The sequence below is a fragment of the Glycine soja genome, chromosome 19 (genome assembly GCF_004193775.1).
Source record: "Glycine soja cultivar W05 chromosome 19, ASM419377v2, whole genome shotgun sequence".
NCBI classification, from domain to species: domain Eukaryota; kingdom Viridiplantae; phylum Streptophyta; class Magnoliopsida; order Fabales; family Fabaceae; genus Glycine; species Glycine soja.
Window position 1 is genome coordinate 6,802,745 of NC_041020.1, and position 9,999 is coordinate 6,812,743.

The 9,999-nt window shown below is 32.7% G+C and overlaps 1 pseudogene; it reads left to right on the plus strand.

The window, feature by feature from the left end:
• The first annotated feature begins 1,592 nt into the window (after positions 1 to 1,592).
• LOC114398538 lies at positions 1,593 to 6,743 on the plus strand (annotated as a pseudogene).
• The last annotated feature ends 3,256 nt before the right edge of the window (positions 6,744 to 9,999 follow it).

Here is a 9,999-nt window from a genome sequence, read left to right on the forward strand (position 1 = left end):
AAACTCTTTGCATGGAGGACGTTGTTGGAACATTAATTTTCGTTAAATAGATTTTGTAGTTGCAAACAAAACTGGTTTTTCCCTCTTTGATTAAATGGAACAGTAGTTTTTTGAGACTTTGCATTACTCTATTTGTTAACCCTGTGATGAAATTTAAATCTGTGCATTGTTGTTGTCAAAATCTTAATGAATGTAATCAATTCAAGTTAGCTGATGAATCTTAACGAGTCAAGATAACTGATAAAGACAGATTGAATACAAGGATTATTTCGATTCAATACAAGAATGCTCATAAATGTTAACAAGTCCAGATAACTCATGAATTAAGGTTTTTTTTTAGGGAATTACACATGAACTAAAATATAAGCTGACATTTACTAATTAAAAACTCAATTTTTTGACTACTCAAATATTAATGGTAAGTCATTAGAATCAGTAAAATAGAAAATTGCTATTGCACAGCTAATTTGGGAATTTAGTATAATCAGTACTAAGTGAGGACAGATTCAAGGCAAGGATTATTTTGATTCTATTAGAGATGAGAATTGCAAATATGGCACATTGATCAATCGAAGAGAGATTGGACAGCGTTCGATATCAAAGTTTTCTCTACCCTGCATCTTTAGTTGTAGTTTTGTGTTGTAATTTCAATTTAATGCAAAATTTTCTTTTTTATCTTTCTCTACCCTGCATCTTTAGTTGTAGTTTTGTGTTGTAATTTCAATTTGATGCTCAATTTTTTTTTATTACAATGATAACTGTCAAAATGTTTAATCACATTTAATCTAGCAAACGCAAATTTGATATTTGTCATCTCTTGCTTTATGTCAATTAAGATTTGTTTATTAAAATTTACGCATGAATCTTTAGCTGTAATTTTGGATGCCAAAGTAAATCTGTTCATTAATTATGAAATCATGCCAAAGTAAATTTGTTCATTAATTATGAAATCCATTATATAAAAACGTCAAATCACATTTAATCCCCCAAACCGACATTTTATATTTGGCATCTCTTGGTTGATGTCAATTAACATTTGTTTATTAATTTACAAAATATTCCATCCTTTGTTGTAAATTGCGTTTTAAATTCTTGACCTCTAAAAATGCAGATCAATCACATAGTCAATTCTATATCCAGAACTTACTCCTCTATATACAATATCTTTACAGCTGAGTCTGATCATTCCTACATGACTGATTTTCGAAACTACTTTAATTCAACTTGCATGTTTAATTTTGTTTTTATTACACAATTGAACATTTGGAATTACTTTGATGTATAATTTGGTCTCAGTGTATTTCAAATCTTTGTTGTGGTGAATTGATATACCAAACAGCTTGATTGATATCAATTGCAAACATGCAAAAGAATGCACATGCAAATGCATGTACCTTAGGTAAAGCCAGAATGTATAGAAAAGGTATCCTACAAAAAAAAAAAAGGCTCAGCCTGACAGATCACATGAGGCAAGTATAGATTCCACTCTGAAAGATATACAATGTCATGGTGAGAAATTATAAATAAGATGTTTTCTTTTATAAATACATCAATCTGTTTGATTTGACTTAATTTGTCTCTATTCTTAAGTCATGACAGCTGATTCATTAGAAGATATAAATTCTGAATCTCCACAAGGTATGATGATAGAAAATGCTTACTCACTTTTTTGCCCAAATTTTAATTATATCTATGATATCTAACGTAAATTGTTACAGCATCTAATTCTAATTCTTTCTCTGAGGATGAAAATTATGAATCCAATACTAATGAAGCTGCAATCGATACTGAAGGTAATAATTATAGCTATGATATAACGTTAACGATATCAACTGATATCCTTTAAATTAAATTTCACTATCTCATTAGACAATTTCAGGCTATTCTGACTTGGGTGATTAGGCCATGGAATGTAGACATTGCAATGCAAAAATGTGGTATGATGAAAGAATTTCAAAAGATAGAATTACAACAAGTCCAAAATTCACCTTATGTTGTGGAGATGGGAAAGTTGAGCTTCCGTTATTACAAAGTCCAACGAAATATCTAGAACAACTTCTGTTTGATGGTAAAGCAAGTGATAGTAAAAATTATCAGTGTAATATACGGACATACAACATGATGTTTGCCTTTACGTCTGCTGGTATTAAGCTAGACAAATCAATTAATGAAAGTAGAGGACCTCCTACAATTAGAATTCAGGGTCAACCATGCCATCGAATAGGCAGCTTATTACCAATGCCTGGAAAACAACCAAAATTTTCACAATTGTATATCTTTGATACGCAGAATGAAGTTGAAAATAGAATTAATACAATGAGGTAGTACTTCTTTTGTTTCTTTTATTATCAAATATGAGGAATTCTAATTCAGAAAGCATGTTTTGTGACACCAATGGATGTATTTTTATATTTTTTTTTGCAGTCAACATGTTGAAATTCAACCAGAGATTGTTTCAACTTTAAGTCAAATGTTGGATGAGTACAATGTCCATGCAAAAAGTTTTAGAATGGCCAGGGACAGATTGGCAGATAGTCAAGTCGATAATATAAAATTGAGATTGATAGCTACACGTGAGAAAAATGGTCGTACATACAATCTCCCAAATGTTTTTGAAGTTGCTGCTCTGATTGTTGGTGATTTTCATCCAGACTCAAGAAGGGATATTATTGTTGAAACTCAAAATGGAGAATTACAAAGAATCCATGAATTACACTCTAGCTATCTAGGACTCCAATACCCTTTACTCTTCCCTTATGGTGAAGATGGATATAGACCTGATATACTTCACTGTTGTACACCTAGCAGCAGAAAAAGGAAGAGAAATCACCTAACGATGAGAGAGTGGTTTGCTTATAGACTACAGTCCATATCAAATGAAGCACAAACTTTGTTGCATTCTAGAAAACTATTCCAACAATTCATTGTTGAAGCATACACGATGATTGAGTCTGAAAGACTTAGCTACATTAGGAACAATAAAAAAACTTAGAGTTGACAAGTATTGTAGTTTACAAACATCATTGGATGCTGGAAGCAGTAAAGGCTCTTCTAAAGGAAAAAGAGTGATTTTGCCGTCAACCTTTGTTGGCAGTCCACGCTATATGGATCAACTTTATTTTGATGGTATGGCAATATGTAGCCATGTGGGTTTTCCAAATCTTTTTATTACTTTAACCTGTAATCCAAATTGGCCTAAAATCCGTAGAGTACTTGCACCTTTGAATCTAAAAGCAACAGATAGACCGGATCTTATCTCACGTGTTTTCAGATTGAAGTATGAGCAGATGCTTTTTGACTTAACAAAAAAACACTTGCTTGAAAAAGTAGTCGCATGTGAGTTTGCCATTAATATGCTTTTTAAAGTTACACATTTGTTTATTGCTTTTCATTTTTCCTTGATATAATACAACTATAAAGAATTTCTATATTATTGTTCCACTATTAATACAATCAGCTAACAATTGCAGATATGCACACAATTGAATTTCAAAAAAGAGGACTTCCTCATGTGCATTTATTGCTATTCTTACATCCAGATAATAAATATTCATCTTCAGATGACATTGACCACATAATATCAGCAGAAATTCCTTCGCATGAAAATGACCTTGAACTCTATACATTAGTCCAAAATCATATGGTACATGGGCCATGTGGAATTCTCCAACCTAAGTCTCCATGTATGAAAGAAGGCAAGTGTAGCCGTTTTTACCCTAAAATGTTTCACCCTCAAACTGTTTTAGATTCAAATGGCTATCCAATCTATCGTAGAAGAAATGATGGCCGTACCATTTCAAAGAATGGAGTTATTATTGATAATAGATATACAATACCTTACAATGCAAAATTGTTGAGGAAATACCAAGCACATATAAATATTGAATGGTGTAATCAAAATACTTCCATTAAATATCTATTTAAATATATAAACAAAGGTTATGACAGAGTCACTGCTGTTGTTATTCATGATGCTAATGGTATACTTGAGAATGCTATCAGTCAAAATGATGAGATTAAAGAATATGTGGATTGCAGGTAATATTAATTCAACATGTATACTTAAGTTACTCATTGTTTCTTTAATTAATTCTTTTAATTATGAATTTTTTATGTCAGATATATTTCTCCATGTGAAGCTACTTGGAGAATTTTTGGTTTTCCAATACATGCTAGAAAGCCTGCTGTGGAGAGATTACATTTTCATCTACCAGGACAACACAATGTTCTTTATGAAGATGATGATGATATAGATGATATCCTGCCAAAGTCAAGTATTTTAGATTCAAAATTCTTAGCCTGGATGAATAACAACAAATGTTTTTTAGAAGGTAAAAATCTTACTTATTCATAATTTGTTTCCAAATTTGTCTACAACCAAAAGGCTAGATCATGGAACCTTAGAAAGAAAGGCAATACAATTGGCAGGCTAATATGGGTTCCACCAACCACTGGTGAATTGTTTTATCTAAGAATGATGCTTACTGCATGCAAAGGAGCTACTTCATTTGAGGATATTATAACAATTGAAAATATTATATACCCTACATATAGAGAAACATGCTTTACAACGGGTTTTTTGCAAGATGAAAGAGAATTTGTGGAAGCAATCAAAGAAGCTAAGGACTGGGGTACAACTAATTATTTGAGGAAATTATTTGTGTTAATGCTATTATCAGGTGTCATTACTAAACCTGAAGAACTTTGGAGTCAGACATGGAATTGGTTAGCTGAAGACATTGCATATCATTATAAAAAAAAAACAACTCTGAACACAAGTTAGTTTTAATCAATTTGTAACTTTCCATATTGAATAACATCACAAATATGCATTGTTTAACTATCTCCTTTATCATTTGTTAGAATTACACATTGATGATGAGCAACTTAAAAATTTAACATTACTGGAAATTGAAAAACTTCTGCATGCAAACCAAAAATCACTCAGAGACTATCCTACAATGCCATATCCTGAGGGTGGAAATCCTGCATCGTGTCTAGAGAATAGCTTGATATTGTCTGAACTTAATTACAACAATGATGAGGCTAGAGCAGAATTCAAAAATCTTTTTCTATCGATGACAGGTAATCTACCAATTCATATATTATAAATTGCATTTAACAAAGTTAAATTCCATCTGTATTTTCTAATTTTTCATCCGCTAATTCTTCATTTCTATCAAATCTCAACTTATTTTTTATTCTAGACGAACAAAAACAAATTTATCACAAAATTATAGAAGTTGTCAACAACAATGAAGGTGGCATGTTTTTTCTATATGGATATGGAGGTACAGGAAAAACATACATATGGAGAACATTAGCAAGTTCACTGAGGGAAAAAAATCAAATTGTGATTATGGTTGCTTCTAGCGGCATAGCTTCTTTGTTATTGCCAGGAGGCAGGACTGCTCATTCCAAATTTAAGATATCTGTGCCAATTTTTGAAGACTCAACATGCAATATACTTCAAGGAAGTCAACTAGCAGAATTGTTAAATCAGACAAATCTGATAATTTGGGATGAAGCACCCATGGCACACAAATTTTGCTTTGAAGCACTTGATCAAACTTTAAGAGACATTATTAAAGAAAAAAAAATCCCAATAAAATTTTTGGAGGCAAAGTTATTGTATTTGATGGAGATTTCCGACAAATTCTGTCAGTCATTCCAAGAGGAAGTCGTTCAGACATTATAAATGCAACAATCAATTCATCATATTTGTGGCCTTCCTGTGAAGTCTTAACACTCACCAAAAACATGCGTTTACAAGGCAATGCCCAATTAATTGATGATCAAGAAACTACTAAATTTGCAAAGTGGATTCTAGATATTGGAGATGGAGTTATTGGGAATCAAAATGATGGATATGCTACCATTGAAATTCCTGAGTACCTACTGATTACTGAATATAATGACCCCATTGATGCTATAGTCAAATCAACATTTCCAGATTTATATCAACATCACAATAATCCTGAATTCTTCAAATCTAGAGCAATATTAGCTTCCACCAATGAAACAAGTTGAAGAGGTGAATGATTATATACTTTCCTTGATTCCAGGTATTTATGCACATATGAAATTTACAAAAACTAAGGTCTACTCAGTATTTATTCTCTATTTAACTTTGCATGCTACCTCAAATAAATATAATAGGTGAACAAATGGAATACTTAAGCTCTAATTATATAGAGAAGTCAGAAACCATTAACAGTTGGCATTTCCAATCAATCACAACTGAATTTCTCAATTCACTAAACACATCTGGTCTGCCAAATCATCGTATCAAACTAAAAATCGGTAGTCCTATAATGTTACTAAGAAACTTAGACCAAACGCAAGGACTTTGTAATGGTACTAGATTAATAGTTACTAGACTAGCCAAACATGTCATTGCAGCTAAAATCATTTCTGGCAAAAATCTTGGCGATAATGTTTACATCCCAAGAATGTCGATGTCACCTTCACAATCACCATGGCCTTTCAAGCTTTTAAGAAGACAATTTCCAATCATGCTATCTTATGCAATGACGATTAACAAGTCTCAGGGTCAATCACTTTCTATGGTTGGACTTTATTTGCCAAAACCAGTCTTTAGCCATGGGCAATTATACGTTGCATTATCAAGGATCAATTCAAGGCAAGGATTAAAAGTTCTTATTCATGATAAAGACAAAAAAAATATGACTTCTACTACTAATGTAGTCTTCAAAGAGGTTTTCAAAAATCTTACAAGGTAACTCTAAATTTTCAAACAACAAATTGTACTATCTATTGACAACAATTCCTAACTGTTATCTTACTTATATACATTCTAACATACAACCAAAGATGATATCATATATTACAATGTTAAATTTTACATTGTCAGGTATGTAATCTTAATCACCACATTAATATCTTCCATTTATAATTTCATTTACTTAATGTTATATTATTTAGCAGTTTATCACAGCTTAACATTTGCTTTGACATTTACATGTACAAATTTTCTTTATTTCTCTGTGAAATATAGAAATTTAAATTGTTGAAGTTCAATGATGAAATATCTAGCATTCATATGCTACTGCTTATATAATAATTATGCTTTAAACAATATTTTTAAAAAATCGTTCATGCCAATCGTCCACATGTAGCACATCATGCTGCATATACTGCATTCGTTCAAACCAATATCATTCTTATTTTACACAAAAAAAACTACATTTAAAAAATCCAGTTATCCAACATGACATAATTAGCTTTAAATAATTCCCATATATATCCTTCAAATATGATATCATGAAAAAATATCATATCATACCCCCTCTGCAATACATTAAAAATGAAATGCTAACAAGCAATTCTAGAAGTTGGCCCAATGCTCATATCTTGGCCCAAGATAAATTTACACAGTTACTGCCCTACAATACCAACAGTCTTAAGCTTCTAATTCGAACAAAAACTCTTCATCTGCTTCGCACCTCTTCAATTCATAATTATTGATATCACATCTATTCACAACCGTGTCGCATTGGAAAGAAGCAAATATTAAATACCACACTAAAGGCCTATCATCTACTTTCTTCTGCAAATCCTTTTTCATTTCTCTGTCCAAACTCTACTTTCACGCCATGCACAAAATGAGCACCACATCTTCAACCGCATCAACTGAGGTAAGTCATTTCTACTCTTCTCTTCAAGGCACCTACCTTTTTGTTGGGTTTATTGTCATTTTCATGGGTTTTTGGTTTGTGGTTTTTTTGCTATCTGTCTGATGCACGTGGTTTGGGGGTTTTGTGCAATGCCGTTGGTTTTTGTTGTGTCATTTTCCTTTCTTTCTTTTTCAAGTTTGAAAACAAAACTGGATTTGAAGGTGTCAGGCCCTCCTTGGTCATTTCTTTTCTAACTTTTATGTGCATGGCTATCATTTTTGTCTTTGTTTTCCACTTTCGTTTTGTTCTGTTGTTGCCGTTGTTCTATTTTTTCGTTTAATGTCTTTGCCTTTGATTTGGTTTCGGTTTGTATGTGCATTAGTCCTTTCCGCTGTTTTTCTTTTTTGGTGTTTTGTTTACAAACCTTTACATTGTGCATCCCTGTGATTTTACAATTTTCCTTTAGTTGACAAGTTTCTTTTGGCGTTTGCTTTTATATCCCTGCAATTGCAGATGAAAAATGGCATCATCCGACCACCACTGATCATCCAATTTATCACTGCCTTCAACAATGACAAGGTCATCTTTTTTCCCAATTCTTCCATTACTATTATTGTACATATACTTGCATTTATATTTCCCACTTTTTTTTTTCAGAATACCATACAACTTCCAGCGTTCTATCATACACAATGGGCACCAAACTATCCTGAGTTTGTTCATCTCAGATATAATGGAGCCATTTATGAAATACGAGTCAGACAACACAAAGACAAAGTGTATTTAGCAGATGGACTCCAAAACTTCCGGAAAGATTTGAAAATCTATGAGTCAACCAGCATCAACTTTTTTGCATGTGACCATCACTCTGTTTTTGACATACATTTCATACCACCACTGGAGCGGCAAACTTGCGGCAGGCAGAGGCATTCATCCAGAAAGCACATCTGGACTCTTCAACTTACTCAGGAAATGTTGGATGATCCTGAACCCCTGGTAACCTAACTTTCATATCTTAATCTCTTTAAACACATTTTTACCATTTTAATAATTTTGCTTTTTCCAAATTACAGAAACTCCCACATTGTACAGAAGTTCCTCTTAAAGCTTGCGGTAACCACATGACAGTCTTAAGGCGACATGGCCCCCCACTGCAATGGAAAGTTGAAACCCTGAATCCTGCTATTGGTGGAAAAGGTGTTGTCCAACCATGGTATGATTTTCTTGAAGAAATGGATTTTGATGATGGAGATGAAATCTCCATTTATTATAGGTATTATGAAAAAATTTGGGATATCATAATTAGGAGGCAGGAAGATTGGGAAGATAGTGACAGCAACTAGGTTGTCTTTATCATTTTGCTGTTCCAACAAACAATGTTAATGTTTTGCTGTTAATTGTCCATGAACAAGTAGATTAATGTTTTGCTGTTAATTGTCCATGAACAAGTAGATTAATGTTTTGCTATTAATTTCCATTTCCCTATTAATCAGCTTTATCATTTTGGTGTCCATGAACAAGTAGAAAATGCTAACGAAACAACCCGCGCATGTGCACGGGTTGCGGACTAGTTCTTAATAAAAGAAGTTGTAGCCACTCTCACTCCCACGCTGTTTCTCAAACAAAACAAAAACACAAATACAAATTAACCATAGCCATAAACAAACAAAGGATAAACACAACACTTTCAATAAAACCCTCACCTTATAGTTAGGACAACCCCAAAATCTCCTCCCGAAATGCGCCGTCGTGAACGTTGTTCACACCACCGCCAACTGCTCTCAATCACAAATAGGCGACAATGCAGCACCACCATTGACACTGCTGCTCGCACCACGATCACCAGACAAGTTTCTAATGCCGCCAAATGAAGAACCTTCAAATGACAACATTTCCAAGTAAGAACAAGGAGAAGAAGAAGAAGAATTGGGAATGGAAAAAACCCTAATTTCGTGTTTGGGTATAAAAGGGAGAAGATGAAGTTGATTTTGCTACCAATCGTCACATATCTAACCTCCCAAGCCATGTCACCTGACACATACACAGGCTACAAACACTGATAGAGAGGATCTAACGGTACAATTGCGTGCTTTTAAATAATTAGGAAACCAAATTAAACGTTTTAATGATTAGGGGACCTAATTGAATATTTAAATATAATTAGGGGACAAAAAGTACAATTAAGCCTATATATAATCATAAAAGAGATTTTTGAATTCATAGAAAAAAGATTAGGTGATTAATATAAGAATTATTGAAATTATTTAACAATTACAAAATAAAGTAAAAGTTAAAATAAATAATGAGATAAACTTAGATAATAAAGTAGTCAAGAAATATACATTTTAAAAAAGATAAAGGT